Source organism: Peromyscus leucopus, chromosome 19 (genome assembly GCF_004664715.2).
Source record: "Peromyscus leucopus breed LL Stock chromosome 19, UCI_PerLeu_2.1, whole genome shotgun sequence".
Taxonomy (NCBI): domain Eukaryota; kingdom Metazoa; phylum Chordata; class Mammalia; order Rodentia; family Cricetidae; genus Peromyscus; species Peromyscus leucopus.
In genome coordinates, this window is record NC_051079.1 from 12,325,197 (window position 1) to 12,339,447 (window position 14,251).

At 37.7% G+C, this 14,251-nt stretch overlaps 1 protein-coding gene across 5 annotated transcripts in view; it reads left to right on the forward strand.

Moving 5' to 3' along the window:
- Window positions 1-14,251, forward strand: part of Asxl3 (ASXL transcriptional regulator 3) — a 178,300-nt gene that overhangs the window by 41,994 nt on the left and 122,055 nt on the right. Inside the window, exons 2-3 of one of the 5 annotated variants that reach the window (XM_028887714.2) lie at window positions 8,117-8,325; window positions 8,576-8,578. The exons of 2 other annotated variants lie outside the window; for them this stretch is intronic. The gene's annotated coding sequence lies outside the window, so the exon portion shown is untranslated. 2 more of the 5 variants (XM_028887715.2, XM_028887716.2) reach the window with 2 other exon arrangements.

Below are 14,251 nucleotides of genomic sequence, written 5' to 3' on the forward strand. Positions count from 1 at the left end.
TAACATCTCCTTCTAAATGATGAGTCAGGAACAAATGCAACTATTACAGCTCACTTTTTATTTTGGTTTTAGGATTTTGCTTTTTTCTAATTTCAAATTTTTTTCTTATTAAGAAATTTTCCACTCACTTCACATACAATCCACAGATTTCCTCTCCTCCCCCCCAGCCCTCTTTCCTGAGCCACCCCGCATCCCTACATCCCCCAAATCGAGTTCTCCCATGGGGAGTCAGCAGAACCCAGCACAGTGAGCCTAGACAGGTCCAATCTCCTTCCCACTGCACAAAGGCTGTGCAAGGCGTCACACCACAGGCACTGGATTCCAGAAGCCTGCCCATAGACCAGGGACAGATCCTGATCCCCCTGCCTGGGTGCCCCCCAAATAGTTTGAGCCAAACAACTGTCTTCTGTATCCAGAGGGGCTAGTGTAGTCCCATGGGGGCTCCACAGCCACCAGTCCACAGTTCATGGGCTTCCACTAGTGTGGCCAGTCATCTCTGCATGTCCTCCCATCATGATCTCGATGTCCCTCACCTGCAGAATCCCTCCTCTCTCTCATCCAAACAAGATCCATCCATTTGCTGCATGCAAGTTGCATACACCTCAACTTCAAAGACAGATACTACCTCAGAATAAAAGGCTGGGAAAAAGACTTTTTTTGACACTGTAGGCAGAAGATTTCCTGTGTCCTGCCTGGCCTGTGGTTGGGACAAATCTCTCACCCACAGTCCCACAACCTTTTATAAAATAATCACACAGAGGACTAATATTATTTATACCTGCTTATCCTTTAGCTCAGGCTTATTACTGACTAGCTCTTGCACTTAAGTTAACCCATAATTCTTATCTATTTTTAGCCATGTGGTTTGGTACCTTTCCTCAGTTCTGCCTTCACATCTTGCCTCCTCTGTGTCTGGCTGGTGACTCCTGACTCTGCTCTTCCACTTCCCAGCATTCCTTTAGTTTGCTCACCCACCTATACTTCCTGCCTGGGTACTGGCCAATCAGTGTTTTATTAAACCAGTGTACACAGCATTATCCCACAGCATTTCCCCTTTTCTTTCTAAACAAAAAGGAAGGTTTTAACTTTAACGTAATAAAATTACAAATAATAGAACAGTTATCAAGCAGGAATTACAGTAACAATATCTAATCTATTTGTATTTGGCAAAATTAAATAAAATATTCTATCTGTCCTATATTTATAAGTCTAAAGTTTCATATCTAATTTGTCTTTTATCATAACCAAGGAAAATTATAACTATCTAATCTTCAACTACATCAAAAACCCCAGAAAGATATATTACCTAAGTAAACAGGAAGAGCATTGTAAGCAACTTCCAAAACATCTAGAATGACAGAGACAGCTGCCTGCCTTGACATTCACCCAAGTTCCTCTGTAACATTAGGGCATCTATTCTTCAACCTACAGGCCTAGAGTCTCTCAGTTGCTTCTTCCTGTGTCCTGTAGGATGTCTGGCAGTCTCCTCTGGAAACCAGGAACATAAAGGACCATTTTGCCTTGTTTTGGCAAATTCAATGGTCATTTTCCTATGGGTTCTGTATGCCCAGTTTATACAACTTATTACCAGTAGTCCAGGCAAGAGCAGTTTCTTGCTCAAATGGCTGTTTTTGCCAAGAAGAAGATAAACTCCACATGGAGTGTCTTTGATGTCCATCTTCCTTTTTTTCTTTTCAGAGTAGATTCAATAATCTACCCTTTATTCTATCATTTCTTTATCTTTTTTCTTCAGAGTAGATTCAATAGTTAGAACTTTTTAAATTTTTTTTTATTTTTATTAGACAAAAAAGGGGAAATGTAGTAATATTTTATTTGTGCTGAAATGTGGTGATATTTTATTTGTGCTTTAATAAATAAAGCTTGCCTGGAGATCAGAGGAAATAGCAAGCCATTTTAAGTAAACAAAGAAGTCAGGCAATGATAGCACATGCCCTTAATCCTGTCACTTGGCAGGCAGCATCTCTGTATGTTCAAGGCCACACTGGAAACAGAGCCAGGTGTGATGGCACATGCTTTAAATTCCAAAGCTAGTTAACCACGGAGTTCTGGAGGTTTGTACAGAGGGACAGGAAGTGACAGAGCTGGGTAGGAAGAGGAAGTAGTGTAGCTGAACGGAGAGAGCAAATCAGATGGCAGAACAGCAAGGCATATAGGTGTGGGTAAACAGGAAGTTGCTGTATTTGGAAACTGCAGAGTTGGTGAGGTAAGGTTGGCTGGTGTCTTTCCCTGTTTCCCTGATCTCTCTTTCACCCCTATATTTGGTTCTGTGTTATTTTTATTTAATAAGACCAAATAGAAATTCATAAACAAGACAGAACCTCATGAGCCCAAGCTGTCACCAAAGTTGCTCTATAGACAAGATTGCCTTGTACTTGTTCTTTCTGCATCTTTCTCCTACATGCCGGGGCTAACATGTGTGCCACCACTTCCAGCTTAGTGATCCCAATTAAAAATCCAACTTTAGTGTTGGAGAAGTTAACTTGATTGAGATCAGTATTTATCATCTTTAGACATCCCTTTTTTTCCATATTACAAAAAAAGAGTTGTCACTTTCCATGTTCAATATTTTATAAATTGCTTTGTATAATAGGTTAGTTGTACTGTGTTCTTTTTTTTAAATGAAGGGGATGAAGAATTTTGAAAGAAATCTCAATGCATTTATGAACAACCTGAAACAGACAAGTGCCCAAAATTTAAAGGCTACTCTTCCTCTTCCCTGTGTCCACCCACACAAGCAGTGTCTAGCTTTTATTTAGAAACTGTTTCTCTTCTTGGAGAACATAAGGGAGGATGATTCTAAATAACGGAGGGAATTCTGTTGTTGCTAAAGAAACAGGGTCAGGACTGATTTCTACAGTCGACCATCTACTGAGGTCAGTATTTTTCCAACTTGAAAATGGCTTGGAGACCTAATATGAACACAAACTCCCCTTTAGTCAGATCTTTCAAAGCCCCTCTGCTTTAGGATAAGCTAAGCTATGACTGGATATTCACTTGGAATTATAGTGTTTTGTTTCTAGTCTTGACAGATCATACAGCCTTAGGCTCTTGTGTCTAAAGACAAGTAAACTTGGGCTTGTAAAAAGGACATGCTCTGTCTTCACTAGCAAAGTTGGTGAATATCTGGCTTCTCTCTCAACCTCAAAAAGACTGGTCAGTTTGAAATATGAGGACACTCTACAAAAGCTTGATAGTAGGTACAGGATAAGACTATCCAAGGAAGAAAGGATAGATGTCCTGCTTTAAGCTCTGGTTGGACAGATGTGTCTTTCACATGTTTTTCATCCACCAATGGGTTTCCACAGACCAGCCTGATCCTGCATTCATTGTGTTGACTTCCAGTAGTACATGCTTGTGAACTGGTTGGCAGGAGTTAAGGTAAAAGAAATGTAGTATTGTAAATGTACATGTATAACTAAAATTCTAGCTCTGATTTTGTGGGCTCTTCTTTGCCTTTACATCTTACCCAAGGTAGGGTCAGAATTGATAGTCCTGTGCTTCTTCCATGGACTGATTCAGAAAGTCAGTTGAACCCAGCCAGGGTCAGTGAGGCTATGAAATGGAAAGAACACTTTTCTGACCTTCCTTAGCTCAGTTAATTTTTCAAGGACATATGAGGATAAGATATATGAGGCAGGGGCCAAGACATTGAATCAAAAGGGTCCTACGGCACCCACATTGTTTTCTTTTTCTCAGATTTACCCACTGAACCTGTTTGTGACTATTATGTATTCATGTTTTTAAATATTATGGTATTATCTTATTTGTACTTATATCTCTTTCTTATTGATATACAAATAAAATGAAGACCAATTATATATTTAGATATAATAATATTAAAATAATATTTGTTTATAATATGACATGAAGAGCCCCACAGGTAAATGGAAACTTGTTACCTAATGAGAATTGAAGCAAAATCATTTTTCAGGTTTTCCTGGTAGTAATAATCATTTGAGTCTTATTATGAGTGGATTTTTAGTTATCAGCATGGTATAGGATGTATGTATATATACATATATATGTATATATACATATGTGCATATTTACATATATATTTATATATATACATATATATCTCATACCACACTGAATTTTATATATATTATATATAATTTATGATTAAGCAAGGTTAAATTCAGTTTCATTTGAGGCTATCAAATCTCACTTAAAACTAATTCATCATATACTGTTTAATTCCTCAGTTGTAGAATGAAATTGATACTGCCCTTTATATTATATATGGTTAATATAAAGTAAAATTTGAAAATAAAATTTAAAACAGATTATAAAGGTGTATTGCTGAGTTTAGGAAGCCACTTGTAATTAATACTTTCAGGTAGTTTCTCATGGGTGTTGAAAACTGAGACCAAACAAATGATTTGTAGTTGCTCTTAAACCACAACTTATGACTCTAAGCTAATGTGTAGGTTTGCTATGCTATTGTGGGCTATGGACAAATGGGTTAGTCACACTTGAGTTCATTTCCCAGGTTAACATCTGTTGAGGGAATCCAAGAGACAGTGAGATAGATAGCACTGTCTTTCAAGTACTCATGCACCCAGGTCCTTGTGTCATGATGCTGTGCCATCTCTGTACTTCTGTTTTAATCCTAATAGTCCAAGAGAACCTGTAGCTGAAGCGAGAGTGCATGAAATCACTTTAGAGACATGTTCTGGGAGTATGTATCGATTGTCCCAATGCCACATATGCCAGATGCACATTTCTATTGATCTGAAAGGGAAGCTAGGGGATATATTTTGGCACACTTCTAAGGGAGATAGGTGTGTTCTCAGATAGAAATGGAGAGAGGAGGGAAACTTAAGGACGTGCCCTAATTTGGAATTAGTCCCAGCCTCCCTCACATCTTAATTTTCATTTGGTTTACTTCTTGTGCTTGATTTATATTAGACATGTATCAACATTTTTGCATTTAGAAATCACTCTTGCACATTACATGCACTTTCCACATATTTTAGGTCTATAGACTCTACTTAGCTTGTGAAAACCCCTTCCATCTCTACCTTCAAGGCATAGTTCAAATGTGATGTTTTCCTTCTCCAGCCTCCATTTATCATTTTATCCTTGCCATTTCATGCTAATGTGATGTGTGTGTTCCTTTGCTGTGGTGTCTAATAAGCTCTTAAATTTCCCATGTTGTAATAGGACTGCCATTTCATTGATGGTGGAATTTATGTCTCATTGATTTTTCTTTCTCCTGTGGTTCCCTTCATATAATGAGCTGATGAAATTTTCTGATTGACTGAATGGAAATGCAAATTCTAGCTCTATTTCTGCTTTAAACATAATGTGTTATCCTCGATAACTCACTCAGTCTTTTTCTCTTGTCTTTCCAGTAAAATAGGGTAAATCCAACTTTATTTGCATCGTAAGGTTGTTACAAAGATAAAGTCATTTGGAAAACCTTGGAAAATGTGCTGCCAAGTTTAAGATATTTGGTATAGAAAATTTCACTTTTGGCTGCTCTATTTGTAACTTGAAAACAGCTAATCATGATGGAATGGCATCCAACTTGTATTGTGAAATAATATACAGTAGCATTTTGGCACACTATTTTCAAATGCTTTAAATTTCAAAAATGTATATGATTGTTTCTTCTTATTTTCTATAAAATTTTATCAGAATTTAAAAGAGGGTTATAGTTAGTTTGTGTTCTTAATTAAGATTCCATGACAAGACTTAAAACAATTGTTTGTTCATGGAACAGAAGCCAAGTGTTTTGGATTCTAGGAGAAGGGGTTTTCCTGATGTGCAGTGCAGTGGCAAGGCATCCTTCTTCATTTAATCAGATTCCTAGAGTCATCCAAGTTTTGCTCGAAATTTGTTCATGAAGCTTTAAGCACAGAAAATGAAATTTTGGAGCATAGATTTCAAGAGAGAACAAGAACACCATCTTAGGAAGTCTACCTCTGTATGTGTAGGGAACCATTCCTTGCTAAATCTATGCAGTTATTCATGTCCTGTCATTGAGTCTTACATTTTGATATTTATTGAATGTTCACAGTGTGTTAAGAGTTTTCCTTGATACTGAAATTGATTTACTGCTTATTTAACTGCATATAGCATAGAATATATTTTAGTTAGGAGTAGTGCTTTTTAAAGTTTTGGTAAGTTTCATAGATCCTAATGCTTTGGCTGCTCATTATGGCCACTATCACCATAATTCCTGTTTGTAATTTAAGATCCAGGTTGTCACCTTCCCTGGGGAAACTTTTCCACAGTCCCTTGGCAGAAATTAATTTCCTTTCTTTCTGTTCCATGGGAAGCCTTCAAAGTGTTGTTGTTGTTTCATTTTCATGTTTTTCTAAACCCAGCTAAATTCCTAGAAAGCTGTTGACACGCCTTTTTTATATTTGTGTTTTCCATGCAGTTCTTGGATCATGGTACACATCACAGCAGACATTTATTTGATCAAATATCTATTGCTTGTAGATACCTATGGCTAGTATCTGCCTACAAGATGGCTTTAAAAGTTTTATTCTTTGAGTGTTTTGTGGTCAGAAACTTGGGTTGTGCAGCCAGGGGTCAGTCATATGGCAGATATAAGGACTTCCAATGTGAGTGGCATAATACTAAGTTCCAGCTTGATTGTAAATTTGAACTGTGCCACTAATAGATTATCCTTTTATTTTTATATCCCTGTGCCACTCATAGATTATCCTTTTATTTTTATATCCCTGTGCCACTAATAGATTATCCTTTTATTTTTATATCCCTATGAATTTAAAAATATTATTTTCTGAATTTTTTTCCATTTAGATGAGTCAGTCATTCTTTATATGAGTCTTAGTGAAAGGCATGTCACTTTCTATGAGATGAGATGAAGTTTGTTAAGACAAACATAATGAGTACTATATTTGGTAGAAATCAGGTCCAAATCCATCTAAAAGATCTCAGAATATTTGACATCTGCAGAATAATTGAGTTGTGAGTGAAAGTATATATAACATGAGCAGCAGGGGTAATACAGCAGATGGTCATTTTAAAGCTCTTTCATTTTAATGTAAAATGAATGTTACTGACAGGCATGAGATGCACCTGGCCAGTAGAGGAAGTCAAGTGGAGATAGGGAGGCAGGATTCCATTAGCTTCAAATGAAACTGAATATAACAGAGTTTGTACATCACAGTTTGCTTTATATAAAAAAATTAATAATTTAGGGTAAGTACATAGACAATGAAGCTGTGGTGATCTAAATAATTTTATTCTGAATATATCCTGGGAACAGAAACTTGCTGAAATTTTGGGGTGGGACTGAATTGTAGGTAGTTGTCAACATTGCATGATTTTTGATTAAGGAATGAGCTGAAAAGGAGCTAGTCTTCAGTCTTTTGACAAAGGGCCCAAGAAAATATGAATAGCTAACTCTCTGTCTAATTCTTGAGATCTCTCCCTTCAGTGTCTTCCACATTGCTTTTGAGAAACCTCTTCAGTAAGGAGAATAAAAATATTTTGTTTTAGTTTTAATTCTTTTTACTTTTTAAGGTGTAATAGCTCTTGGGTGGGCTCTCGATCATTTACACTTCTGAAGTTGTTGTTCAGCCTAAGATTATGAGCCCTGTGCCTGTGTCTAGAGCTCTTCATAGTTAACAGTCTAGGAGTGCATTTGAGGCTATGGTAACTAGGATTATGAAAGAGTTGCCCACACAGTGAGATTCGTGGCAAGTCAAGAGATGCTTAGTAAAATCAAATGGAGCTTCAAAAGTTAATCTGCCACTGCTATTCCCTGGGACAGCTAAGACTCCTTAGAAATATATAAGCATCATTTGATCCTGTTTAATAAGTTTAGAAGATCAGGCTTGGAAACCTACATTGTGTTTTCTCTCTTCCCTTCAGGACAAAGTATGTTCCATTTGGGATTGCCTCAATCGCCTTACGGGGCAGCACCAGGTCTTCCTGGGTTTACCGCATCCCTTCTACTGGAAAGGACATTTCCCTGAGTATACTTATCTCCACCCTGAAAAGGCGATACATATATATAGAGATGGATTCAGTGGCTGTAAATAAATATGACATAGTAGAAGAGTGGTTTGTGGGAGTTTTACTATATATACACATATATAATATTTTCCAGTCTGGTTTCAGACCCCGGCATGGCTTGGAGACAGCGTTGGTGTGTATGAAGGCTCTTCCTCGAATGAAGGATTTGGGACACCTTTCCATGATGATTGTATTAGAGCCTCAGCTGCTTTCGTGGTGGTCATGAGGTGATGCTGACCCGAATGCTTGAACTAGCAGGAGTGGCTGGGATTGCATTGGAGTGGTTCCGTTCATTCCTTCCGGGTAGGTACCAGCTAGTGTTGTGGGTGAAATGGACATTGAGGGTCTTCCTGTATGGAACCCCACAGCAGTCACTCATTTCCCCTATTCATATCTAGTGGACATGAGAGAGTTACAGGATGCCTGAAGGCCAGGCAGTGTGAGCTGAATGACTGGGTGAAAAGGTGGTGAGAGAGATTCCCCAATTGACGTCACTCACATCCGTCATTTCTGCTGCTCTGGTGTGACAATGCAGACTAGAATGGAAACTCAGAAAGTGGGATTTGTTGGGAAGTGAAAATGTGAAAGGCTATAGAGTGCTTTTTAATTTTTCTGCTTAAATTAGAGTGTTTGTCAACTGTGGCTATATGTTATACACAAATTTATCTAATCGTAAAATCCATCCAATACTATTGGATAGAAATAATTTTTCCCCCTGAAGTATCCCCAAGGCTTCTTCCCTGTGAATACTGACTACATCTCCATGGTCTTCTTTATAGAAGTTGTAGTCTCCTTATCCCCCATCTGGTTAGGACTCTGAGGAAAGTAGCCTGATTACAATAATTTTTGAGGCTAAGGGTGAATGGATAGTTTTGTCTTCACTGAAAGCACCTCATTATTCTGACTGTTGTACTAAGAACCAAATTGGGTTGTACTTTTAGGGAATATCATAGCATACATACTGCCTCTCATTTTTCTTGGATTTTACAAAGAATTTGCTAAAGTGTCATCTCTTTTGGATATGTTCTTTGGGAATTTGGTGCTTCTTCATTTCTAATTATTCGTATAATATTGTTTCAGTTATTTTCATTAGGGAATGAAGTGTGTTGAGTGTTGAACATACAGGAAGTTCAGGTAGAGGCCCAAAAGGAAACACAGATGTGTGTGTGTCTGTAAATATCATTAGAGCTGCTGGTTGAATGTCATCCTGGCAAAAGGGCAGGAAACTCACATTTGTGCAGTAAGTGATCAGTGTCGGGCACAGGGCCAAGAGCTTTCTATTTTTTAGTTCATTAAATCCTCACAGAAACATTGAGAAAGAGGGTGCTGTTTCTCCATTTTATACATGAGGAAATTGAAGCTGAGCGAGGTAGGGTACATTGCCTAACTTCTCACAATTCCAATAGGAAGAGATAGGAGTGAGCCTTGGCTTGTTTTTCCATCACAATAGGCTACAAGAAAATGTTGGATTTGAAGAGGGGGTCCCCAGAGAAAAGAGGGGGGGAAAGAAGAAAAACATGCCTATTAGGAGGCAAGAACAAACCGAGGAGGAAATGGGAGACAAAGGAATGTACTAGTTTAATGTTTATTTTGAAAACTTCCAGAGTTTGCTTAAAGCTCCCCTTTGTCACGCCCAGTGGCAAAAGGAATGATTTTAGGGTCAGCAAATGTTTACCCTTTTAGAATGTGGAGTTTACGGATTTGCTCTGACATTTGTTCACTGTGTGTGTATGAAAAATGAAATAATGATACCTTATGTTGTATCCCAGGAAACTGCTTTAAGAATCAATGCGTGAAGTCGATCAGATAGTCATTATTCAAGCAAATGCAATGCTTGAAAGCAAACACCAAGTGTTTACAGTTTATAAGAGTTTTTTTTTTTGTTTTGTTTTGTTTTGTTTTGTTTTTTGTTTTTTGTTTTTTTGTATATCTGCACATTTTTTCCTATGTGGAGCTATATGGAACAATGTGTAGAGAATTTGGGTGTTTTGCTTGCAGATGTCATAATGGTTTTCTATTCTCACAGAGCTTGGAGGCCTCCAGGTAGTTTTTCTTTTAATGTGGTTGGGAGTTATTAGCACTGGATGGATTCCCTCCCCCCACGCCCCAACTAAACCACACCAAATACAACTATGCTTATAAGCTGTCATTGTCAATAGGACGGTGTGTGTAGGCTGTTTAAGCTGTTGTGGTTAGCTTCTCACAATATGCTGATGTTGCTGGTACTACTGGCATCTAAGGGTACATACACTCCCTTCACCCCAAAGGCACTTTAAATGGAGCTATGCTCAGTAGCCACACTGTCTTAGCAACTCATGAAGCAGTGTTTAGAGATAAATGCAGCACCTAAAGATATCCTGCCTTAGCTGGAAGGAATATTGATTCCATGGAAGTTGGTGGCAGGCCCATCAAGGAACTATTTCCTGAAAGCTTAAGTAAGTGGCAGTATGGAGCCTCTGGACTATTAATTCACTTTCAATGAGTAGACTAGGGCTTTCCTCACTTAATGTCTGACAAATACCCAGAAGCTGTGATATTCTCCATCCTGATTTTTGGGAAGATTATACAATGAAGGCAGATATGAGCAGTTGTCTCACTTTCGCATAAAGAGAAATAGTGTTCTAAAGCATTCACAGCCGTAAGTGAGTTGCCATTTGGTCAGGGAAGTGGGAACATAGGTTTGCAGTAGTATTTCTTGAACTTTTACCTGTTTACTATTCTCCTGCTCTCTACCTTGATTGTAGTTATGTCCCATTCGCTCTCTTATCCTGACTAGAGTTAGTTGTTCTCTGGGGGAAGTCTTTGTAGCCCTGGTTGGAATGTTGGTATTGCTATCAAATTCAGTATTCAAAAGTCTGTTTTATACAAAACTACATTTCTCTTCATGGGATTATCAAAATACATATTCTCCTAAGGAATATTTTATTATAGTAAAGCAGAAGTTTATTTACGTGTACGTGCACACACACTTAGACACACACACACACACTCACATACAATTGCTATATAGTCTCTTTAAACATTTGCATTGATCTTGTTCATCCCTTCCTTTGTCATACTGGCACCTCACCCCAGAATTGAAACTGTTTCTGTTGCTTTGTACCATGCCTAAGCACTTCTGAAATCCCCGCAGTCAACTTCGATCTCTTCTGCATCACTTTTCCATGATGATGGAATTAGGACAAAAGTCGTGTGGATTGTATGTCATTTAGACCTGCTGCTGATACTTCATTGCTGTTTTTATGTGTCACATACTAAGTTTGGGGAAGAAAACAACACTTGAATTCACATTTTTGTGGTAGTGCTTCCTTTTCAAAATGTAATTTCCACAAGAAGGCTTATCCTGAAATTAGGTCTTTCATAAAATAGTTTGTTTTTGACTATATAATTCTCTCCATATTTTAATGATGTATTTATACCAGCATACCAGCATAATACTATGATATTTGAATTTCACTAAGCATTTTATTAAAGTGTGTTTATTAAATATTTTCATATGTCCAACCAAAGATGACATCAGTAAACAAAGTATCATGAAAATATAAGTGGTTAAAGAAAGAAAAAATGCTAAATTAAATCACTGTTATGAACATCAGTCTTAAACAGCAATGGCTGTTCTAATTATTTTTAGCCGTTTCCTTTATCAAACATTTAAAGGTAAAAATTTCCTCATAGCCAGCAAAATTCTGAGCTGAGTTCTCCTGACATTCTGCTGATCAAGGAATTTTAGATGAATACAGCCAGAGACAGAAAGAGAGGAGGGAGCAGACTTGAGGTAACGGCCAGGGGAGCGCCTCTCTTCCTTTCTGAACTGTAGGGAGCCATGGCAAATGATAAGTTCTTATTGAACTATCGTGCTTGTGGGTTTGATGTTGATAAAGATACAGATACGGTAGAAAATTCAGATACCAGCCGTTCATACCATTGGGGAAGAATTATAAGAATTATAAGATTCTTCCTTGATAAGGAATGACCTTTAACAGCTGGGAAGTACAAAGGGAAGGATGAACATCCCAGGGCTTCTCATGCATTTGCGAATGAGGAATCAAAGCAAATGACAATTAACTCACAAAGAAAATATTTTAGTGAATATCTTAAATGCCCTAGAAGGCGTGATTAAAATAAAAGGAAAAATATAATGGCCTTGGAGTTTCACCGCCCAGGAATATACACAGAGGTGTGCTAATATATAAAACAAAGGAGTAAACAGGTATGAAGGTCAGCATTTGGTCTTACTAACAATAATAAAATAAGATAAACCTGTCCTTGCTGATTATTCCGTTTACATGTTTGTCTAATTAATTCATCAGTCCATGCACTTTGGTTTATCTCTGCATGATGCTTCTACCCATTCATTTTTCACTCGTGAAGGTGTGAACCAAAACAACTCTTTTCAAATCTCTTGGTATTTTTCACAGAGGTCTTTATAAACCCATATTCTAGGAGTTAATTACTCCATCTCTACAAACATATCCTAAGAACATACCATGAGTTATAACAAAAAATAAAGATTGAGAGATTCCTACCATCACTTATTTCAGTTGTGCATAAATGTAGATGTCTACAGGTCGCATCAGTGGGACCCCTGATTGCAAGCAAAGGTCACTTAGAAAGATAATAGAAAACGCTAATGCTTGGGCCTCACTGACATTTTGTTGTTGACTTTGTTTAGTAGGTGTAGAGTCCTGACATTGGCATTTAAAAAATTTCCCTAAAATTCTAATGTACAGAAGGGTTGAAGACCACTGAATGAAACAAGAAGACAGACATTTAACCAATCAACACTTTAACATTTTATTTATGGTGCTTTTGTAATAGTATCAGAAAGAGTGTGTTATAGACATGAAATATTCTTGTATGATACTTAGATACATTTTACAAAATGCAAAGTTTAAAATGTTTGAGGAGTTGTGATCTGAAGTGATTTTTCTCTTTCATCCATGGGCAAATATTTAGTTATGTTCTTACATTATTTTCAAAAGGAAAATTATATTAAGATCTTCCTGGCAAGATCTTCTAAGTTAATTCCTATTCATAGGTTATTTGTACTGGCAAATTGAGAGTTATTCCGGCTTCTGAAATGATCATGTGCTTATATTAGAGTATATCTAATAATATTATAATGAAATCTTTATAACATTTTCCCTTTTCTTTGATGTCAGGAATATTTTTAAGATGTTTTTTGAAGGTCGGAATATAATTAACTCAAGTGAGTAATTTTGTTCCTTCTTCCTGTCTGACACGTCTCAGGTGTCTCCACCCTAAATGTCTTCTGTATGCTGATGGTCCCCAGTGTTCATCTCCAATCCCAACATTAACTCTGACGTGTATATAGGATTTTTGTATACCTTCAAAGTCCATAAGTAAATTTCCTATTGCCTCCAACCCTTTCTCTTCTGTGTTGTCCACCCTAATTAATTATACTGCAGCTTACCTGTAGTCCCTGAAACAATCCTAAATCCCACCCCCGACATTTATCTGACATCTGTAGTCAGTGCCCTTTTCACTTGCTTTTAGCAGAAGATAGAACCCAGGGCCCCACGCTTGCTAGGTAAGCCATGGAGCTGAATGACTTCTCTGTCCATCCCGAGTTCCTTGAGTTGTCCCTCACATCCTAACACATCTCTACCATGGCTGTGCTGGTTGAGTTCTTGTCATCTCTCCCGCATGCCAATAGTATGGGTTCCTCATTGGTCTATTTTCTTCTAGGTTGACCTAGAAGTTGAAATCTCTTCTCATGCTGTCAGATGTTAAAGACCCTCACAGGCCCACTGTCATCTCCTACAGGAAGAATGGGCTGTTTGCTGTGATTTTTAAAAAGTATACCAAGTTAACTCAGTGAGGTGGTGAGTGGCACATGCCTTTAGTCCCAGCACGTAGGAGGCAGAGGCAGGTAGATCTCTGTGAGTTCAAGACCACCCCGATCTATAAAGCAAGTTCCAGGACAGCCAGGGCTATACAGACAAACCCTGTCTTGAAATAAAACAAACAAACAAACAAACAAACAGACATACAGAAAGATTATACCATGTCTTCACTAGCCCTAGGCTGGTTAGGTTTCCTGTACTAAGTATGATTTTCTTCATGTTGAATAAGTCTTAAGCCCAACTAGAGGGCTCTTTTTTACTATTAAAGTATGCTCCGCAGCTACTAATCAAAATGAAGAGTTGTGGAGCTCAGTCCCCACAGTTATATCTACAAAATAACTCTGGCACTGTAGCTCATGGAA